This window comes from Fundulus heteroclitus, chromosome 1, assembly GCF_011125445.2.
Source record: "Fundulus heteroclitus isolate FHET01 chromosome 1, MU-UCD_Fhet_4.1, whole genome shotgun sequence".
NCBI lineage: Eukaryota > Metazoa > Chordata > Actinopteri > Cyprinodontiformes > Fundulidae > Fundulus > Fundulus heteroclitus.
The window spans coordinates 3,696,492-3,720,375 of NC_046361.1; the positions used below are offsets into that span (position 1 = coordinate 3,696,492).

Genomic DNA, 23,884 nt, shown 5'->3' on the forward strand with positions numbered 1-23,884 from the left:
TTTCAGTCAGTGACTTGAACTTTTACCAAAGTCATATTTTGGAGAGGTACCTTTTACTTCTGACTAATTAGTGCCCAACAGGTGTGACAGATTGCTGAGGGAGTGGAGGGTAAGCTTCTTCTTCTTTTTTTTACCGGTGTCTTGCCATCAAATAGTGCATTATCACCGCCTACTTGATCTTTAGTTACTTTTCCCTAAATCGTTAGTTTTAGTCCAGTTTGTTGTAGATAAGATGACATGATCTTAAGCACCATCTTTCCGTATTTATTTGAGAAGATATTTGTAATGTTCAGTTGTTTGATTCCTTCTTGTTCCATTCCTTAGATCCATTCTTTGATTTGAGTATTTAATACACTCAAACAGCACATGTTCCACAGTTTCTGGAATGCTGATCCCAATAATATGCTGCATAAACCGACAAATAATCAGTTTTAAACACCTTAACTTTTAATTTAGGAATGTCAAAAGCACAGCTTGTGTTTCCATTCTCTGGATTTTTTGACTTATCCGTGAATACATGTACATAATACCCATATCTCTCATGTATCAAAGTGTTCACATAAGCTTGTATACTTAACACGTTATTGCTCGAACTAATCTTTTTTTAAGAAAGAAAGATCAAAGATAGCAAAGATAGCCGGCATTAAGGTAGTTAGACTAACGGCTCAATTATTGATTCCTAACTCCTCAATTATCTGAATAATTCCCTTACTAAATAACTCCTTTTTAATTTTACTATTTTCCCAACTTTCAATTAGTATACTTTTTGTTAGATGTGTTTCATTTTGACTTTGTAAATTACCGCAATAATTTACCCTCAAGTGTTTCCTTCTAAGACTTAATGGCATTTCTCCAACCTCGATTTTACTAACCCTAACCCTTATGTCCAACCTTTTTAATGATGAACCGAATCAAAAACAATACCACCGTAATCTAGAACTGATCTAACTAATGCAATATATACATTTTTCAACGCCATACAATCAGCTCCCCATACACCTCCTGTTAAACACCTCATAATATTCAATACTTTTAGTATTGAATAGTTTCCACTTAAGCAAACTATCAAACCCCAAGAATTTAAAACCTTTTACCCTTTCTAATCTTTGTTTATACAATTTCAGACAAATTTGACTTTCTTTCTCGTGAAAAACATTGAGGTTTCTCAACAGATAACTTAAATCCCCGTTTCAAAGACCAATCTTCCACTACAATCAATAGCATCCTGAACTTTCTTTACAACATATTCCTTCCTCTTTTCAAAATTGCCCCGTGATCTGCAACAAGTGATTTTCCTGTGTCAGGTTTATCATAATAGAAAATAGTACTGGACTAACTCCCCTGAAGGGTGCCGTTTTCAACTAAAAATGAATCAGACACATAATTACCCGCACGAACCTGGAGGGTGAGCTGAGTGAGAGGAGGAACTGAAAAAAAAAAAAAAAAAAAAAAACAGGAAAAAAGCCGGACTAAAAACTGAACCATGACAGTTTCTACCAAGTTTTATTTTAGAAAAGAAATATACCGTTGCAAAAGTTCTTTAACATGTTTATACACTACTTAGAAGTATTTGCTTGATTGGTTTTATCTTATGAACTACTAACAAAATTATCATAATTTGCATAAAAAGTAGTCGGTATTAGAAAAAAGATATGTAGTGTTTTCAGACATCAAGTAATGAAAGGATAATAAGCCTATATTAAATTTTAATTAACTAATGTTTTGCAACAGGAAGACTTTTGAAATCAACATTAAAAACACATTTGTTTAGGATTGCCTTCAACTGTTCTAGTTAACTGAATCACCACTTTTTTTGTTCTATTTTCTATCTACATTTTATTCCTACTTGCTTTTATTCTGTTTTATTTTTGCTATATTTTAATCATGTAAAGCACTTTGCATTGTCTTTGTACTGAATTGTGCTATATAAATAAATTTGCCTTGCCTTGCCATGTGTTGTGATAATAATAATACCTGCGGATGTTATCTTAGTTGTCCACACAGCCTCCACGGGATTACCTAGTAGGCAACGGGCCTAGGCAGGAGTGCCTAAACTATTTCCAGGGGCCATTTAAAAATAATTTCTCTTCAACCTCAATTCAAGAATGGCACAAATTTTGCTTGAAACTCAAAACTAGAGGTAGATGGACGCAGATTACTTACAACTCAGTTTTCTTGTTCACCAGCCCGTGAGTAATTTCCACTTGACCATTTTTGCCCGGTGGGGCGAAAAATCTAAGGGTGGTAACTCAGAAAGACAGGGTACAGCCTGCAAGTTTGCTGCTTAACATATAACAAATACATGGTGCTCCTAGCCATTTGGAGTTTCAAAACACTGTTAGAAACAAGAATGACGAGTGGTGCCATTTTACTTCCCACGCCATGGCTGTAACAGATTTTTTTTTTCTAGTTGAAAGAAAAGTGTAGAAAGAATGTGGTTGGGTTTTATATATTTTTTATTAACATAAGGAGTGAGGAAAGAAATTACTTTAATTAATTTATTATATCACAAACTCATTGTAAACAACAATCATTTCATATATCACAAGCTAATTTCAGAAAATACTACTTTAATATATCACAAACTCAATGTAAAAAACACTCATTGGTTAGATAAAAAGAAAGACATTCTTTTAATACAATATCACAAACTAATTTCAGAAAATACTACTTTAATATATCACACACTCAATGTTAAAAAACACTCATTTAATATATCACAAACTAATTTTAGAAATTGCTACTTTAATATATAAAGAGAAAGACTGGAGAAAACATGCATGCTTTGGTTTCAAGCCCCCCGCCAGTACCGCGTGATGGTTTCAAGTTGATCTTTTAATTCATAGTTTTCTTCAACCAGCTGATTATACACCTCATTGATGTGGTCATGCACCCGTTTGACCATTGTCAATTCGTACAAGTAAGCTTGTGCGACGGCGTTGACTGTGTCGTTGTCTTGGTGGATGTTGCGAGCGACTAAAAACCGTTGAACGGCATCGATGAAGCGTGCGTTACAAAGCACTCGCATTACACGATAGTAATTGCTTTCAAAGAACCCATCCTCAAGCTGCTCCAAACATTCATGCTCTCTCTGACTAGGGCGGTCATAAATGCAGCCGTAACATTTATCACGCATGTACTTTTCGATGGCGGCGCTTAAAAGATGGTGCACCACTGTTTTCACCGCTTTGATGAACCCGAAGCGGATCCATCCGTCGTATTCATCCGCCCCGGTGTCAGCGTCTGGTTCCCCGGATGGAATCTGCACGTCCTCACGCGGCGATGGGGGCGGGGATGCTGCATCTCCTTGACCGGAGGGAAGTTGTGAGTCGTGGAGCTGTGAGTACTCAGACTGAGAAGGGTCCGGGGAGGGTGGAAGATTCAGCGCTTGTGAATCTTCCTCCTGGGTCTCTGACAGTGATGGCATGGCGGGAAGCCTGGCTGGAAGTCCGGAAATCTTATTGGAAAAAAATAAGAACTCGGGCCGTAGTCTCACACCTCCGGGGGGTCTGGACCAGTAGACGGTATGCCTCTGCAGCCCCGTCAGAAGACTCTCGCTGTCTGTGTCGCTTTCGTGAGATGATTCAGGGGTTGGCGAGGGTGAAGGCGGGTGGTACGGTCCCGGGAAGAATTTGTCGCTGTCCGGAGAGCCATGCTGCGGTGATGTTGGAGTAGTTCTTTCAACCATGTAGTTGCTCATGGTTTCAGATGCTAAAAGTCTGGTCAGTGGAGTTGCATAGAGTCCCGATCAGAATATATACTGAGAAGGGGTGTGGTTAACGTTGAAGGGGGCGGTATCGGCTGTTGTGAGGAGGGCGGGTCTAAAAAGCTAGCACTTTCTTGATCCCCAAAACGTCTCTCCAGTTGCGACAGTCGCGAAACAGCGTTGAGATCTGGTCTGCTATTGCAGTCATCTTGTCACGCCATGCGTCGAAGGGAATGGTTAACAAGGGTCTAAACACGCCGCAGTCTGCATTATAATAGTCGAGCACGAAAATAACCGGGGTTGTTTTATCTTGAGCCTGTCTCAGAGTTGCGCGGAAAAACCATCGGCCGGTAACCCCCGTCTTTGATTGCCATGTGGCTGAGAAGATCCTATTTGTCGAGTCTGTGTCAGTCTCGTTCAAGCGGGTCAACGCCTGCATGCAGCGTTTAGCGGCGGGTGAATCCATGATTCCATCCTCGGTTTCCTGATGAGCCCGCTTGCGACGTTTAGCAGCGGGTGAATCCTTGATTGCGTCGCGGGTTTCTAGATTCACAACAGGGTATGTCAAGTACGAGTCTTTGGGGCCTGCGTCGTACGTATCTTCAGGGTTTAGTTTGCGGAGCAGGACGAGTCTCAGAACAGCCCAATCGTTTGACGTTAACATGCACAAGGAGTGGATAGGTTGCAGCTTGTCGGTTTCTTGATCCAGCTGATACAGACACATTTCGCCGGTTTCGTACTTGAAGAGGTATCCCCATTTACCGCGAGCTCCATAGGGTTCCAAAGACCATTCTTCTTGCAGAGGTAGGGTCGGAGGCATCTGAGTTCTGCATAGAGACAGCATTACCTTGCGAGGGGTCTGCTGAGCTTGCCCATCACCATCCTGATAGTTGTAGGTCGTGACGGGTGTGCCAGAAATGATAGGTTCTTGCTTGCTTGTTTCGAACGCCATGTTGAAAAGGAGTGAATCACTATCCATGCTTGAGAAAAGGACCTTATATTATGACTGCAGCGACCGGGGGGCGGGGTGAGGGTGGGAGGGACTTTTTTTTTTGTGAGAGTCACGTGGTAGGATCATGTGGAGGTCACGGGAGGGAAGGGGGTGTCACATGAGGGTGTCACATGAGGGGTCATATGGAGGTCACGGTAGGGGTCAATGATACGGTGTCACATGAGGGTCACGAGCAGGGTCACGTGACGATCATGTGGTCACCTAAAAGGTCAATTAAAAAATAAGCCCCGCCCCTTTTTAATCGCCCCGCCCACTTTTAATCCATCAAAATCGGATTAAAAAGTGACAGAAGGTGTCTCCTATTGTCTCTATTAGTGTTTCAATGAATATAGTTAACAATGAGGAGGGGAGTGGACAACCTTGTCTCATGGCTCTTTCAAGACTATAGCTCTAACAAATCCAGTCATTTGTTTTCACACAAGCATTTGGCATTTAGCGCTATACATATATATATATATATATATATATATATATATATATATATATATATATATATATATATATATATATATATATATATATTAGGGCTGGGCAAGTTAACGCGTTAATTTCGCGTTAATTCATTAGACTATTAACGGCGATATTTATTTTATCGCGCATTAACGCATGTTGCTCACATGCTTTCAGTCAGTGTCAGTCAGCACGCGCGCTGACTGCAGCGCGCTGACTGCAGCAGCACTCTCCCGCTCCCCCTCCCCTCTCGTACATGGCTCAGCGGCGCCAGCCAATCAGCACGCAGGCTCAGCCTGGCCCGCCCGCTCAGCTCTCACACAAACTTAATACACAAACAGCTGAGAGAGACAGCAGCAGCGGAAAAACAGGAACAGGGGAAGTAGCACCGTTTGGCTTTATTTTAATACCGTAAATGAAATCAAGCTGTATGTTTTGTAAAAAGCCGGTTCATTTCCGTGGAAACACAACAAATTTATCTAAGCACGTGAAAAAACATGAAAACGTCGAGCCACAGAAACTGAGAGAGGAGAGGAAACTTCTGTCATTGCCCCGACAGACCCACAGACGTCTCTGACTGAGGCGTTTCAGTCCTCCAGGGAACATCCAGGTAGATCGATGGATGGATGGATGGATGGATGGATGGATGGATGGATGGATGGATGTTACTGGAGCCCACACATAACATGTAATTAAGACCTTGAAAGAACCCAGTACATATATTAAAAAGTGTTATTTAAGATAAGATAACATTAGCTAATCCTTTTTTTATCCCACGACGGGGAAATTTATAGGATTAAAGCAACAGGCAGGTGCACACAACACAGACAAAATTACATAAGGATTGAAATATATAAGAGGTGGATTAGCGAAAAAACACTGAACATTATTATTATTATTATTATTATTATTATTATTATTATTATTATTATTATTATTATTATTTAATTGTAATAATAAAATAAAAACCACAAAACCCAAAAGGTCAACAGTTTCATGATACATCAAGCTTAGGGACTGGCTAATATACAGCAGGTCAAAAAAGGCCATATTTTGGCTGTAGTGCTTGCTGTTCTCTTATGAAGAAAAGATCAACTAGTGCACTAAATTCAATAGATGGGTTGAAAATATCCAGTATAAAATAAGTGCTACAAATGTTACAACACTTTTGTTCATATGGCAGCAGAACATTAAAATAAAAGTGCTCTTTACACTACTTTTGAATTCATTCTTGGAGTTTGTTAATACAATGCGATTAATCGCGATTAATCGCGATTAATCAGGGCGATTAATCGCGATTAAATATTTTAATCGTTGCCCAGCCCTAATATATATATATATACCATTGTAAAAATAGTAATAGTAATTTGATCCATGACTATAAATGAATTAAATGAATTCAAATCAACAGCGTTTGTTAACACCCGGGGCCTGTCACATATGTGGGATTGTTTTTTTCAAGCCTTGTGGCCATCCTGCAGATCGTTTTAAGATAAACGTTTAGATTATAAGTGACATTTGGTAGTAGTTAGAAGGAAGTTTGGGATCTTTCTCTGGCTTTAGGATGAGATTTATGTTAGCGCAATTCATGTTTGGAGAGCATACTGAGGTTTCCTGAATTTCTGTGACCATACTTTAGAATGTGAGGACAAGCAGTAGCCAGAATCCATTGTAGTAATGTGGAAGGGAAGCCATCAGATACCAGAGCTTCACCAATTGGCATTCTTTTATGTTCTTCATGGAATTTGCTTGCTGCTGAAGGTCACTTAAGAACCGTTTTTGTTCCTCGTTTAATTTAGAAAGATGTACCTCATTTAACAAATTCCTCCATGTCAGAGTTGTAGGTTTAAGTAAGTAAAAAATATATAAATTTTCTTTCTTTATGGACATTAGTTGGTATATCAACAAAGTCAGTTATTGCTGAAATTGTTACTTTTTCCATTTCCAATTGACTTGCAAGATGTTTGCTAGATTTACTATTGTAATCAAAGTTATTCACCCACAGTCTGGGTATGTAGAATTGTATCCTTGCCTCTTCTAAGTTCCAATTTTAGTTTTTAGTCGATCAGACAGCTGCAGCTGATCCAGAACGCTGCTGCCCGCATCCTCACTAAAACTAAAAAAGTAGAGAACATCACCCCAGTTCTAAAGTGACCCTTGTGTCACTTTGTGTCACTATAGCCACGTGTTTTGCCTATTTTGTTTATTTACACTTAAAACAAGTAATAAAGATTAAATTGACTTTTCAGGCTCTATCTCTACCTTATTTTGAAGTTCTAGCAACCGGTCAAAGGTAAAAATATTAATGTTTAGTGATTATGACTTTAAACCTCTGAGTGGCCTACATTAAGAATATAAAAAGAAAACTAAAACAAATATAGTACTCAAGTAACTAAAACAAGTAAAAGATATTGCCCCTGCACACACACACACACACACACACACACACACACACCTCTGCCCTCAGTTTCATTGTTCTATATGTTGTCTGTTAAGATAATGGGGACTGGGGCGACAGGCATGTGTGTTTTCATGTGGCTTGACTCGTTATTGGAGAAACAGATAGCATTCCCTGTGGCATGACGGCGTATCCTCCACAAGAGGACACTGTAGGATGAATCATTCAGGTCAGTCAGTGCTTCGTTCAGATTCAGGAGCGACAGGACGCAGCAATTCCAGTTCCAACCGGTATGTGCGCTGACCTCTTCCTAAGCTGTACTGAGAAATGTACAAATCAATTAATGAAGTGATTGGGTTCAGCTCGTTCACTTGTTTGTGTTGTTCTTTTGAACGAATCATTCATTAAAAAGAACACAACCCTGAATGGAGCAACAGCAGCAGATACCATGGGTACCCAAATCATCACTGAGTGTGGAAAAGCTGCAAAGCCATCAACAATGCAGACGACTGTCCCTGTGGCTCTACGCTCTGTCATGAGGAGTGAATGCTGCTTGTCAAGACTTGATGCAATCTACTGGGTTTCCTTAGAGAGGAATGATCAATCTGTATAATCTGATTGAATTTGACTTTGAAAGTGCTTTGAGATGACATGTATCATGAATTGGCGCTATATAAATAAAATTGAATTGAAACTTTATACTGGAGCTCAAGCAACTCTGAATCTGTTCCACTCTACCCTGCCTCCAGAGTCTGTGTCTTTGAACTTCATCTTGAAAGAGGACTTTGGAGTGTCTTAAAACAGGGACTGTGGCAGTTGTGGCCCCTGTCCTGGGTACATCTGTGTGTGGTGGGTGTGTTTGAAGCACTGACTCCAGCTCCACACCTTTTGAAGCTCCCTGATACTCTTGTGAATGGAATTTCCTTCACAGTCTTCTTAGAGCAAAGATGTTTGGGCTTGTATTTATTCTTCTTCCACTGAATGTTCCATGAATATGTTTGGATACAGTGCTCTGTGAACAACCAGCTTCTTCAGCAATGATCTTTTTTTAGCTTACTCGCAAAACTGTGGAGCACATGACATGCCTGAATTAAAATGCCTTTTATTATTAGTCTAATAATTGGAGTTTTGAAGAACCTGTATTTTAGATTTTAATTTGCTGTAGCCTAAGCTACAATTATCAGCACTGTTGGAAATAAACCCTTGAAAAATAGCAATTTGTTTTCAATAAATCAATTGACATATTTAATTTTACCCTTTGAAATTCACTACCGAAATAAACCGTCCAATGATGTTCTAATCTTATTTGGTCAAAGTTAATTTGATAGATTTGACAGAAATGTCTTCATCGTAACCAAAAGGACATTCTTATGAAGAAAAAAAAAACGTTTTAGACAATTAAGAAAAGCATCCAGTGAACAGAAGGCGTCTAAGGTTCAAATAAACCTTTGTGAGACAGTCAGAAACAACGGAGAACATAAAGAGATGATGAGAAAGTTATTGCTGCTTGGATGTTGGAAATGTTGATTAGAAGATTTCCCTGTTGCTTATAAATTGAATTTCATTACGTTCTTGACCTTACTTCTCCAAACCATGGGACCATCGAGTACTCTGAGTCCCTCAGCTAGACTGAGCGGTGTTTTCCTTTAAAAACAACCCGACGTAATGTGACGCAGATGCTTCCGTCCAAATCCCCGTGTGCCTTTCCTCTCCTCTCCTCTTCTCTCCTCCTCACGCTGTATCCATCCTTCTATCCAGCGCACCTCCTGCATCACCCCCCGGACCAGCCCCGCCCTCCTCCTCTCCTCCCCGGGCGTGTGAGCCAAGATCAGCGCTCCATCAGGCGGAGCTCTTGGTACCAAACCGCAAGGAAACCATGAAAACCGACGACATGGAAGCGTGAGCAGGACAACATTGTGGATCGGAAAGAAGGAGCTCAGGTAAGGTCTGGTTAGTTAAGTCACCAGAGCCGCTGGTCATAGCGTCATGATGCGGTGCAGGCGTCTGTGAACTGGAGACCATGTTGTGCGTCAAGGACTAAAAGTGGCATCAGCGGAAATAATGCATGCACGGAGTGATTTGTGCAGGGAACGTGTCCGTGGATGTGGCTGATTCAGCGTAAGGCCTGCGCTGTGTGCTTCCTGCTCTGTTTATGTTGCTGCAGCTGACGGATGCTGCGCAGTGCGCTCCTACTTCGGCAGATGTTGCTCTGCTCAAGCTGTGCGCTTGTTTCAGCCCAACTCTTCACAGCCTTCCTGTGCGCACTCACTGCACCAAAACAGGGATTTCAACAGTATGCGCTTCTAATGTTTTGTGGGATTAGGGGTCTGGTGTACCCAGAACTCCGAGTCCTCCATGTTTGCTCGCAGCGGAGTCGTGACAGGTTGCCTTGCGCTGCAGTTTGACCTTGCAGCATTTGTGATGTTGTTTTTTTTTCTGTGATTTTGTCCCAGCAGACAAATGACTGAGAGTTTTACTTTAAACACGTTAAGGTACAGTCTAAATTGCTGGAGGGGGGAATCTGTAAGGAATAACAACGTGCAGTCAGTGCAAGATAAATCAATGAATCCTTGTAAATGTGCAGTCAGCATAGAAAGGTACGACCCAAAGGCTTGGTTTGGATGATAACTCGTCCTAGAAATATCAATAATCTTTATACATGATCAAGTAATACATGTGAAAGTCCCTTCTAAGCCACTAATTGGACATTTGGGAATAGCGGGAGTGAAGAACCAAAAGAATGGACCGAAGTGCTGCTGAAATATGTTGTTGTTGTTTTTTTCAATTAGAATTTATTCATTTTTCTTTCTGTCTGCGATTATGTTATATTTTCTCCTTTTGAATTTTTCAAATTTCTGGGTTCTGTACAGCACAAATATTGCATGTCGGTTTAGTACACAAGTGTACTGAGGCTGTTTTTCGAGCACATGCAGAATGTGAGGAGCTGCGCAATGCAATGCTCTGCAGCCTGACATGAAAAAATTCAGATGTGACAGTGGTAAAAAAAAACAGGTAAACAGAAGACACCCAACTTACACGCAAGACTAAATAATATGAATAAATAGCTACAGCAGAAGAAGAAGAATTTGTCAGAAGGGGAAATAAACTGATCAATTATTTATTAGTATCTTAATAAGCCTTATTCGGGTAAATATGGAATGGTAAAGTTAAAAAGGGAAACCAGCAGACGATTACAGAACAATGTAGAAAGCTGAAATTTGCATGAAAGTGCAAACACTCTGAGAAGCTAAACAGTGTTCAACTAGACAGTAGCATGTGTGAGATGGTGAAATAACTAAGTATGATCAAGTGGTGGCGCCCCAGGGCAGCTGTGTCTACTAACATAGCTCACCACCGTCAGAGTGTGAATGTGTGTGTGAACTGTACTGTAAAGCGCTTTGGGGTCGACGGACTAGTTAAAGCACTATGCAAACACACGCTATTTTATATATATATATATATATATATATATATATATATATATATATATATATATATATATATATATATATATATATATAACTTATTATTTATACATAATGTTTGTATGTGTTCAATGTCTGAAGTAAGTTATTCATTCATTCATAATTTTTCCAGAAATGTAGGTAAGAAACGCCCAAGTCACTTTTTGAATAACTGCACATGCTCAGGATCCCACCTGCTCTTCTGCTCTTCAGGGGACCGCATGAAAGAATCTCCCAAATCCACTAAGGTCTTATTTCTTTCTTCTGATGCCTTCCTTTTCTTCTCATAAACTTGTCAGACAGTTTGCTTCTTGCGACTCTCAGCCTCTTTCAGAGTATTTGGGGAAGTGAAGCAACAATGAATGGCTAAAACCGAAGCTCACACAGCAAGCGGAGACTCAGAAGGAACAAGCACACACGTTGGCGTTATGTGAGCACGACAGTGATTAGCATGTGGGACAACCAATAGATAAGATGATCCGCCGTCACTCAAAGCCAAAAAAAGATTGTCCACTATACCTTCAACATAAAGAAGACAACTGCCCTAGTTATTTTTTTTTTTTAGTGTAGGACTCAGCAGTCTGTCACTAAAGATGAAACCAAAATGTTATGTCAGTGTGCACATCTTTTAACAGAAATAAGGTACGCAGCGTACTCTGTACAGAACTGAATTACTCACCTGAAAAGACTTCAAGCTGAACGTGAACATCACTGGTACTGGAGAAAAATCATCTAAAGTCCAAGTCCAGCCGCTTGCAGCTTTCAACCTGTCTAAAACGCTGCTCAGTATGTGAGATACACAACAAACTGCTACTGTGTAAAGCAGTCCCTCTGACCAAAGACTGTTTCCTGACAAAAACTGTTCTCCAAAAGGCTTTTGGCATGCGTATATAACTTCAAGGCGGTGACTTTGGATGAGAAGCAACTTTTTTTGGTTGACACCCAGATTCATGCTAGCTTGAAACTGGATTTACTGTCAACAGGGAAACTGGAGTTCCAGCAGCTTCCATGTTATGGCAGCTTTGAGCTTTTGGTTTGCCTGGATTGTTCCTGACCTTTCCGACCTGTTTTTTTTTTTTTTTCATCTTAGGGGGTAACTGTGTCCGCTGAAACAAGACAATGATCACGAACACAAATCCAAACTGTTTGTGGAATCGATAAAGAAGGCTAACTTTAAGCTTGTTTATAGCCCTGACCTCAACCCTGATATGGAGAAACAGCTGACCAAATGTAGCATTTTGGTTGGTTCCAGGAAAGAAGCCATAAATTATAGATTATTGTAATGGCTGTAATATTTGTATATTTGCAGCTGTTTGGATTTTTGATCAACAGAGAGTGATTTGGACAGGAAAAGAACACAGGGTATTAAATGCGCTGTGATTTTAAATGATGATTCAAGGATGAGATTCTGTCTCAGCCTCAGATTTGGGAAACACGTTTAAAGTGTAATAACGCAAAAATATGCGGCTGAAACGACAATACTATACGTTAGTTATTTCCTTCATTTCTTTACATTGTAGAATAACATTAAGAGCAAGTTGAGTAAGGTAGTTATATAGCAGTGTTAACTGGCCAGTACTGAGTCTGCAGGAGGCGGTGTATTCCACTGACAGGCACGCTGACTCTGGCGTACTGGTAGTATGATGATGCAGTTTCTTCAAAACCTCAAAGGATGGTAAACCTCCACTTATGGCTGTTTCATTGGTGCTGTTTTTTGGAGAATAAACAGCTGGGTTTTTATTTTATTTTATTTTTTTTTCTGTCTTTCTGGATGCCGCACAGCAGCCTGTCAGCTCATAGCATGCTCGGTTTAGGCATGTTTTGTTAGTCTTTCTGATTTTTCTCAGGCTTTGGGGTTTGTTCTTGAATGTTACAATAATCAGACTGACGCTGTGCTCCAGGTGCCCTGCGGTATGCACCCTGGGCTATTCAAAAGTCTAGTTGCAGTTTGTATAGCGACACAACACGAGGGTGAGGAGATGAAAACCAGCGGGGCTAGCTGAGGTTGTGGACCTCTGCTGCAGGACACTTGTTCTTTGCAGCCTGTCCCTCTCATCAGCTGCAGACTCCCCCTCATCAGTCAGCCATAGCTCTCCTTCTGCTCACGTTCCACACACGAGTGGTGGACTGGCCGTCTCCATGGTGACTTGGCAGTCATTGTCACAGCATGGTGTTAGACACACACACACACACACACGGAGGGAAGATCTAATCCTTCCATGATTTTATTAGCTAAACAAAAGCAAACAATTACAGAAAAGAAGCAAAATGTGTAACAATAGCAAGTGTTTTCATAGGAATTTCAATTCTTTAATCCTTTTAAATCTACTGTTTTCTTTCCATTTGGCTGCTAAGCTTGTCGTCATCATCTCTGTTGGACTGTTGGATGTGATGCTAATTACATCATTTAACTGGATGGATGCACTTACTGTGGAATATGCTGCAGGACGTCTGTCTGAATGCTTCTAGCCTGTAGAAGCAGCACTATATGCCACATTCAGTTGGAGCTGTTTGCACTTTTTCTTAATCAGTTGGTGTTACTAATCACCAAGAAGCTGTGTGGGGGGGTGAAATGACAACTAACCTTAGGAGGATCCGTTATTTGAAAGAGGACAGCCAGCCTGTGTTTTAGAACATCAGTTCAAATAGTTAAAAAAATCTGCAAACATGTCTGCCTCAGTCGACAGTTACATTGATGATCAGCCAGCAGACGTCACAATCATCAGATTAGAAATCCATTGGTGCAAGCTATGTAAGAGTTTATGGATCATTTGTGGAGGGATTGCTGAAATTGCGCGTTACTGCCCATCCTTTGTGCCATACAGCTGCTGGAAATTTTATATGTACAAATATTTAATTTATTTTTTGCATGAACCAATTTTGCTTTATCACAGTTTTTAAAAATAATGATATCAAAACTGTCCAAATGTTCTTCCAATATTTCTTCTGTTTAAAGTTCTTTAGATGAGAATGCCAGAGAAGGTTTCTCGACAACACACTTTAGTCCGGCTGTCTGGATCCCAGAGTAATGCAGCACTGTCCCTCCACCTGTCAGCGGGCGGAAACAGGGCTACTACATTTTTCCCTCAAGTACAAGAAGGACAAATTGTCTGTTTTCAAACATTTGTGTTCATGAAAAAAAAATTTTTATCATGGTGTAGAAACTAAAGGAGTGAAACACATCACCTGATAAGTACAACTTGTTTTGAAACTTACAGTGCAGAATTTAGCTGTGTGAGACTAAAATATCTGCTGGGTTTATTACGATATTGTTTAATTGCCAACATGCTCTGGCATTTGGGGAATGTGATTACAGCCAGACCCCCTTTCATTCAACTGACCAGGCAGCTGAGGCTCACTATACCTGGAGAGAAGGTTTGACGTCTGGCACCTCGTTTTCAACTCCTGCTGGCTTTCATCAATTAGTGGAAGTTAAACTCACATGTAATTCTTTCAGATGATACCTAACGGTTCATATTTGGCTTATTTCACTGTTTCTTTTGTCACTGAGCAAATTAACCTGGCAAGCCAGATTGTTAATGTGTAGCACTGTCAATTCTGCACATTAATCAATATGGGACTGCTCCATTTGAATCTATTTATGGAAAGGAGGGAATTGCAGCAAAACTCTCTGAGTTGATAGGGCGAAGCAACACCTATTGCTCGCCTACCAAAGGCTGCTTTTGGCCAATCACAGTATCAAATTAAAACATGAGCAGCAGACGTCGTGAGAAAACACAAGAAGGTAAGCTAGACAAGGCACTTGTTACAATCAAAGATGAAATTGTGGAGTCTTACAAAACAGATGTGATAGCAGCAGCTACGCGTGCGTCCTCCTGCGCCGCCATGTTTGTGTTGTTTTGGGTGTGGGCTCAGCTGATCTTGCCTTTGTTACTCAGTATGTCCCGCCTTACACCTCAATACTGCAACATGATTGGCCCAAACCGTTTTTGTTTTGGACACAAACGGTTATAGACGGAGTGGTACAGCATAGATTCTCGTGTGTTTCTCGCATTATTACCTTGAGAATTCATCTTGCAGGCAAGGTTAGTTTTCTTCAAGACTTCCACATGAGTCATTAGGCTGATTTAAATATATTTTCCACGGCTTTTCAGAGCAGTGGAAACAGAAAGTATGCAAATTACCCTGAATTCCTTTTATCCAGGTAAAGAACCTGCTAACTTTACCACCTTGTGGTGTGCAATGAGAAAGCTGACAACTTAAATCAGAAATGCTTATGACGGTGATGGATCCATAATGTGTGGAGCTTTAGATGTGGATCAGAGTCTTTTGTAAGATCTCGGCCCATTCTTAAGATCATTAAAGAAGTGGTTTGACAGAGAACCTTCCTGCCCTGCAACACTCTAATTTATGAATGTGTTTTAGAAGCTCTGCTAACAGAAGATGTAGCACTATAACTGCAGAGGCTCCTCCCTGTCAGCTTTATGTATAGATGCAGAGAGCATGATAGATGAATACAGTTAGTCTTCGGTCTCCTCCCACTTCAAATGGGATTTTAAGCATTGATTTTCTGTTTGTTATACTTATCTTCGCTCCTCCTACCTGTGTGTAACACAACAGCATGATTTTGTTGATAGCAGCACTCAAGCCTGATTTCAGCCTGACTCCCTAATGATAAACCCATAGTGTATTAGATATTTCAGGCTCCTGACCTAAATAAGCTCACATTAACACCAGATAAGCCTAATGAGAGCTAAATCGCGCTTGTTGCCAGTAAACGCTGCAGGAACCTTTGCCAATAAAAGACTATAAGGCTAAGTTTACTAGTTTATACTGTACATAAGATACTTCTTAGAGTTTGAGCCGATGAACTGCATCAGACATGTCATGTTAACTGGGCTGTAGTCTGCTGCGGTGCTTGGCAAAACTATAGCTGAGCTGGACAGTATGCACTGCAGCATCAGCAACAGGGTGACTCTGCAGCATTGACCTGATCTCTGTTTGCTTTAAAGGCCAAATGTCCCAGTTTGGGTTTCACACAGAGTACTGCTTGTAAGAAGTTTTTAAACACTTTTTTAAACATTCGGGTGTTTTATTCAGAGCACCTCCAGATCTATAGAGAACTTATTGGAACGAGTCCATTTGTCCTGTCCGCTTGTGTTGTTTACTTTGTGTTTCCCATTAAAAAGAAAAACCTTTCTTTCATTTCACACCTTACATTACTGTTACTGAAATGTTCAATATACAGTGATGTGCAAAACTGTTAAAGACCTACTAGTGTCTTTATATTTTGCTTTCAAGCAGCTAGACTTTTAAAGTAGTTTTAAACAACAGTTCTGTAAGGTTTTAGGGTACTGTAGAAAATGCGTTGTGTTAGCTGACTGTAACAAACAGCCGTTTGTTACATCTAAGAATGAACATTTAACTTTGTATTTAAGCACTTTAGATAGCATACAGCACTTTATGGATGCATATTTGCACATTTAAGAAATAATTGCACACAGTTATTTGTATAAATGTTTATTGAATGCATTTCCTTTTCCTGGTTTTAGATCCAGTGGCACTGCAGCACTTTATAGTAGAGTGGTTGGGCCCTGGAGAAGAGGGTGACAAATTAGAATGTCAACATGTGTGCAATATCTATTTTATCCTTAGTGTTGTATGTGGAAGTGAAATGTTTGGTTTGTACTCACCTTGTCCTTGTGTCCAGGTCCGTCCCCTAAAAGAGGCCGGGGCTGAAATGACTGCCTTAAGAAGGTTCCGGGCTGGACCAAGGCAGGGAAATGTGTAGGGGAGCCAAGTTTAGCTTTTTATATGGTTATGAGGTTTCTATTTATCTTTGGTGTTTGGTTTAGGATTTTATGTAGATAGCTTGGTGTTTTACATGGTTTATGGTTGTTGTTATGGTTTATAGAGGGTTTTAGATAGTTTTAGGAAGTAATCTTTAAATGTACACCCCTGGGAGAGTTTTATGGTTTTAACCAGTTAGTCAGACAGTATTTAAAGGCGCCTGTTTCATCACTTGCTGTGCTGCTGCTGGAGAAGAAACATTGCTCTCTCAACCTCTCTTGCACTTTGTAAATAGGTGGCAGAAAAAAACAAATAATTAAAAATTGTGGACCACGACATCTCTGCCTCTGCATCAATCCTTCCACACCCCACGTACTCCAACCTCTTAAGGCCAGCCACGTGACAATTGGTGTCAGGAGTGCTCCCTTGCTGTGGAGAGAAGAAGATGAAGAGAGGTGGACGAAGGACCCCAGAAGAGCCAGACGATGGAGTGTTGGCTGAACCCGAAGGAGCAAGTGCAAGTGGTCCCAAAGACAAATTGGAGGAGCTGGCAAGCATGATGAGGTCGCTAATAGACTCCCAGGCTGTAAGGGACAAAGTGGTGGAAAAAGACAGGTCCACGCAAGAACAGCGCTGGAAGAGCATGCAAAACAAAGTCCAGCAGATCCAGCAGCAGGTAATGGAGATGCAATCAGACCGATCAGCACATCAAGAGGACAGGCCATTGGAGCCGGAGGTTCCGAATGATGGTGACATAGAGTCTGAGCCGGAGTACCAGTACAGGCCCCGGAGGGAGCCCAAGCTGCATCCACTGTCCCCTGATGATGACATCGAACACTTCCTCACTACCTTTGAAAGAATGGCCCATTTGTGTCAATGGCCATGGACTGAGTGGGCGGTTCGTTTGGTCCCTCTGCTTACAGGCAAAGCCAGAAGTGCCTACGTTCAGATGGACATGAGAGACTCTGATGACTACGACAAGGTCAAAGAAGCCATCTTGGCCAGGTACGAGATCACAGAGGAAACTTATCGTCGTCGATTCAGATCACTGAAGATTGAGTCTGATGAGACGCCGCGAGAGCTGTATGTTCGTCTGAAGGACCTCGTCACCAGATGGATCAAGCCGGAAAGAAGTACAGTGAAAGAAATCTGCGAGAAGTTGATCCTGGAACAGTTCCTGCGGATGGTCAGCCCCGAGCTGGAGATCTGGATCCGGGAACACGACCCCAATTCTGCTGAAGAAGCCGCTCGCCTTGCTGAGACCTTTACATCCGCACGGAGGGGGACAAGAACTACCTACTACGGCCGAGAACCTCGCCAAACCCTGCCAAGTAAGTCTGTTGGGGGTCATAAGGTGTGTGGTCTGGGTCAGAGTAACAGCGGTAGTAAGACTTCTCCATATCCCCATCATTTTCGCCCAGCTAATAAGCCTGCTAGAATGGCACAAGAGGTCAGGTGCTATAACTGTAATAGGTTTGGTCACACCCAACACTTTTGCCCCGCTTTAAAAAACAATAAGTCTTTACTTTGTTCTGTGCCTAGGCCAGCAACCAGACAGAGTTTTCAGAAGTCAGTGCGTACAACACCAGTGCTTATTAATGGCCATAGTACGGAAGCACTATTAGATTCTGGTTGTTGTCAGACAGTAATCTTGTCTAATTTGGTTCCATCTGAGCATCAGTCCTTAGACAAGACCCCATTAGTCTGCATTCATGGAGATGAACATTCTTACCCGACAGCTGATATTTATTTGACTGTTGGAGGACAAACTTATTTGCTCACAGTCGCTCTAGCCAAAAGCTTACCTTATCCAGTCATTCTTGGTAATGACATTCCCACACTGTCAGATCTCATTATCCAGGCAGAAGGTAACCAGCTTGAGGTGTTAGAGCCCAATGTAATTTCCAATCCTACAGAATCCACACATGTTCCGGTAAAACATTGCAATGTCCTTACTAGAGACCAAATTGCCAGGGGTGTATTGGAGGAACTACCATTTTTTGATGTGGAATTAGATTCTGAGCCAGGCAAGACAAGAAAGTCTAAGGCCCAAAAGAGAAGGGATAAATTTGTTGGCACGCAACAAGAGAAAGAGAAGCTCTCCAAACCGCTCAATCCTGTGGAGTTCTGCATCCCTGCAGATTTGGGGGCTCTGCAGAAACAGGACCCCACTCTTAAGCCCTGGTTTGACAAGGTCCCTCAGCAGGTGGAAGTCAAGAGAATTAGCTGTTGGGAGGATGCCAGCTACATCATAGAAAATGGTCTCCTTTATCAAATTAAAGACAAAAACAAAGCGCTGGCTTTACCAGAGAAGTATAGAGTGAAAGTTATGGAGCTTGGTCACTCTATTCCCTGGGCAGGTCATATGGCTTTTCAAAAAACATTGAGAAGAATTGGTAGCCGTTTTGTTTGGCCTGGCATGTATGCTCAGATCTCAAAATTTTGTAGTTCTTGTAAAACCTGCCAGCTAACCTCGGGAAAGGGCGTAGCACAGGCCCAGTTGCAGCCTTTGCCAATTATCGGCACTCCTTTTGAAAGAATCGGTATGGACATTGTTGGCCCCCTAGAGAGAAGCTCCACGGGCAATCGTTACATCTTGGTGATTTGTGATTATGCTACACGGTATCCTGAAGCCTTCCCACTTAGGTCCATAAAAGCTAAGCAAATTGCCAATTGTCTGCTTCAGCTCTTCTCACGGGTGGGGGTTGTCAAAGAAATACTCACTGATTGTGGTACAAATTTTTTGTCCAAACTTCTCCAACAAGTCTATTTGCTTTTGGGGGTAAAGGGAATTAGGACCACCCCTTATCATCCCCAAGCAGACGGGTTGGTTGAGCGTTACAACCAGACACTCAAAAGTATGCTGCGCAAGTTTGTGTCTTCAACAGGAAAAGACTGGGACCAGTGGCTGCCCTATCTACTATTTGCATACAGGGAGGTCCCGCAGTCATCAACGGGTTTCTCACCGTTTGAACTGTTATATGGACGCCAGGTGAGAGGGCCTCTGGACTTGCTAAAAGACCACTGGGAGCAAACTGAGTCCAAAGGAGACAACATTGTGGCATATGTTCTCAAAATGAGAGAGAGGCTGGAGGCAATGACAACTCTGGCACAGGCAAACCTGAAGGCAGCACAGAGACAGCAGAAAACCTGGTACGACCAGAAGGCAAAGGACCGAGCCTTTACCCCAGGTCAAAAGGTACTGTTACTCTTACCAACCAGTGACAATAAATTGCTGGCTAAATGGCATGGGCCATATGAGATTACAAAAAAGCTTAGCAATGTTACATATCAATTATACATGCCTGAAAGAAACAAGAAACACCAGGTTTTCCATATAAATCTACTAAAAGAGTTTGAAGCCCGCCAGGAGCCTGTACAGCAGCTGTTGGTACGAGCTGTACAGGATGAGGAGGTGACTGAAAAGTTTTTTCCCACCCCTGTCGTGGAGTCTGTTGCCATTGACCTGTCTCATCTCTCTCCCCCTCAGCAGGAGGAAATAAAACCTCTGCTTGATCCAGAGTTGTTTCAGGAAACCCCTGGTTTCACTTCAATGGTGCAGCACAGGATCCGACTAAAAAAGGATGCTCCAGTGAGACAGAGAAGCTATCGCATTCCTGAGCGGTTGGGGCCACTGCTGAAGAAAGAAATTGAATTAATGCTGGAGCTTGGAATTATTGAGGTCTCTAAAAGTGAGTGGTGTAGTCCTGTTGTTCTGGTCCCCAAAAAGGATGGCTCGCTACGGTTCTGCATTGATTTTAGGTACCTGAATGCAGTATCGAACTTCGACCCTTACCCAATGCCCCGCATTGATGATTTGTTGGAGCGAGTCGGGAGTGCAACCTTCATAACAACACTGGATCTCTCCAGAGGCTACTGGCAAGTGGCAATGGCACCAGAAGCAAGAGATCTGACTGCTTTCCGAACCCCCTTTGGCTTCTACCAATTCCGGGTGATGCCGTTCGGCCTGCAGGGGGCCCCAGCTACTTTTCAGAGACTAATGGACTATGTGCTGAGAGATGTCTCTGAATTTTCTGCTGCGTACCTGGATGATGTGGTTGTCTACAGTCGGTCCTGGAAAGAACATCTTCACCACCTCCAGGAGGTCTTGCAGAGAATTCGTGAAGCTGGACTCACCATTAACCCCCGTAAAGTTGCAGTGGCCTATAGGGAAGTCGAGTACCTGGGATACACCATTGGTTTTGGCAGGATCAAGCCGCAGGTGGAGAAGATGGAGGCCATCAGAGCGTTTCCAATTCCCACCACCAAAAAGAAGGTCAGAGGATTCATTGGCTTGGTCGGGTGGTACAGGAAGTTCATCCCGCAGTTTGCGGAGAGAACAGCTGTCCTGAATGACCTGACTAAAAACTCAGCCCCTAACAAAGTTTGCTGGACTGACAAGTGTGATCAGGCTTTCAGAGATCTGAAGGAGGCCATTTGCACTCGGCCTGTCCTCCACAGCCCTGATTTTGACCAGCCCTTCATCCTTCAGACCGATGCTTCGGGGAGGGGGCTAGGAGCGGTCCTCCTACAGGAGAAGGATGGAGAAAGAAGACCGGTTGTGTTCCTCAGTTGTCGCTTGCTGGACCGGGAGACAAGATACTCAACTATAGAGAAGGAGTGTCTTGCAATGAAGTGGGCCATTGATTCACTGCGGTACTACCTCCTTGGGCGTCCCTTCATCCTCGAGACTGACCATTGGGCACTTCAATGGTTGCACCGCATGAAAGATGCCAACACCCGCATTGCAGGATGGTACCTGTCCCTGCAGCCCTATAACTTCACCGTGCAGTACCAACCTGGGAAGACTAACACTGTGGCAGACTGTCTGTCCCGAGTTGCTGAAGACTGAGGCTTCGTCTTCCCGAGAAGAGGGGGGAAATGTAACAAACAGCCGTTTGTTACATCTAAGAATGAACATTTAACTTTGTATTTAAGCACTTTAGATAGCATACAGCACTTTATGGATGCATATTTGCACATTTAAGAAATAATTGCACACAGTTATTTGTATAAATGTTTATTGAATGCATTTCCTTTTCCTGGTTTTAGATCCAGTGGCACTGCAGCACTTTATAGTAGAGTGGTTGGGCCCTGGAGAAGAGGGTGACAAATTAGAATGTCAACATGTGTGCAATATCTATTTTATCCTTAGTGTTGTATGTGGAAGTGAAATGTTTGGTTTGTACTCACCTTGTCCTTGTGTCCAGGTCCGTCCCCTAAAAAAGGCCGGGGCTGAAACGACTGCCTTAAGAAGGTTCCGGGCTGGACCAAGGCAGGGAAATGTGTAGGGGAGCCAAGTTTAGCTTTTTATATGGTTATGAGGTTTCTATTTATCTTTGGTGTTTGGTTTAGGATTTTATGTAGATAGCTTGGTGTTTTACATGGTTTATGGTTGTTGTTATGGTTTATAGAGGGTTTTAGATAGTTTTAGGAAGTAATCTTTAAATGTACACCCCTGGGAGAGTTTTATGGTTTTAACCAGTTAGTCAGACAGTATTTAAAGGCGCCTGTTTCATCACTTGCTGTGCTGCTGCTGGAGAAGAAACATTGCTCTCTCAACCTCTCTTGCACTTTGTAAATAGGTGGCAGAAAAAACAAATAATTAAAAATTGTGGACCACGACATCTCTGCCTCTGCATCAATCCTTCCACACCCCACGTACTCCAACCTCTTAAGGCCAGCCACGTGACACTGACATTTAGTTTTGGACTCACTTTTTTTATTGCAAAGCTGTGTTCACATTAATACCAGTCCAAGAACACTAAGCTGTTCGATCACTTTTGTAGTAGAAACAATATTTCTACATGGAAAATATTTTACTAGAAGTTGTAATAGAGTAATAGAAAACCAAAGATCCCTACAGTCATGACATGCATGCTGCTTATTTTCTAAAATAATTCTTTATTCAAAAGCAGCTGCTCAGAGTTGAAGAATTTGAAGCCATTCAATAGGGGAAAATTCCTCTCTGCAAATAGGACTAAAACTGATCATTTCAGACTTTGGACAGTGCTTTGATTAGAAAATAAATGTGACACAGGAAAACATAGAACAGCGAATAAAATACCAGAGTGAGTGTGGTGTTAGACAGCTGTCAGACAAATGTGTGTATGATTGGTTTTATGTGAGTATTAATCTAAAAGCTGTGTGTGCTAAGCTTTGTGAATACAACTCTAATTTTTACAACTGTGAAATCTTCACTGCTGTGGACAAAAATTGTCGTTTGAGAGCACGAGTAGACAAGTGTTGAAATAATGTCGGTGGGGCAGGGAACGGGGGATGGGAGTGGGGGTGTTGAGGAAGAGGGAAATCAGCAGCTAACTTAATTTGCCATATTGAATCATGGAGAGGGAGCAGAGGGATGGTAGTTACGCCATGGTTCGGTCTGTGGAGGTGGAGCATATTTCACCCCCCTCGTCACCAGAGGTTAATGGAGTCTCTGTGGAGCCCAGTGGGACGGCGCCTTATCAGCTTGTAAAGCTGGCTCAAGGTGCTGACTCAGCAATGCCTGGAGCCAGTGCTGCCGAGGCAGTGGAGGACAGGATCGCTCCAGTTTTATATTATCACGTGTATTTCCCGCATTGTAATCCAGGGCGGGGTCACCGACAGCGTTTGCACATGCATGATTTATTTGCAATGTAGAAACAGAGTGTGGTTAATCTCCTGCTCTCTTTGCTCTGACTGCAGGCGGGTTAGAGGACGAGGCAGCAGCTGACTGCCTGCGAGACAGCGCTGAGGGAAGACAGCAGGGCTCATGGCAGCCTCGCTGCTGCTGCAAGACAGCAGCTGCAAAACAATTGGTGCTTTCCCATAAAGTCGCCAATGTCACCACTAACACAGAAAAAGTCGCTAGATTTATTGCTAGTCGTTTTTTTGGGGGGAGGGGGGACTCGCTTGTTGTTGGTTTTGTTACTGTTTGTACTGAGAAATCAAAAGTGGATCAAACGTTGACAAATCTGGAGTGATGAGTATTGAAAATATGGGATTTTTAATGGAAAACATTTCTGAACCCAGAGTTGTGATTTTTTTTTTCATCTCAAACTGTCCCTAAAGGGTGCGCCAGCAAATAAATAATGTATTTGATGAATTTAAAAACACATTTC

General features: G+C 42.1%; 1 protein-coding gene and 1 long non-coding RNA gene across 3 annotated transcripts in view; one reads left to right on the plus strand and one right to left on the minus strand.

Annotated features, from left to right (window-relative positions):
* Nucleotides 1-9,165: 9,165 nt before the first annotated feature.
* snphb (syntaphilin b) overlaps nt 9,166-23,884 on the plus strand; it is a 33,068-nt gene continuing 18,349 nt past the window's right edge. For both annotated transcript variants that reach the window (XM_012879382.3, XM_036147886.1), the window contains exon 1: nt 9,166-9,506. The gene's annotated coding sequence lies outside the window, so the exon portion shown is untranslated. The remainder of the gene's footprint in view (nt 9,507-23,884) is intronic.
* Nucleotides 16,496-16,722, minus strand: LOC118566309. Its single transcript, XR_004932946.1, has 2 exons — nt 16,685-16,722; nt 16,496-16,585 (listed from the first exon to the last, which is right to left on the minus strand). It is a non-coding gene; the product is annotated as an uncharacterized LOC118566309 (long non-coding RNA).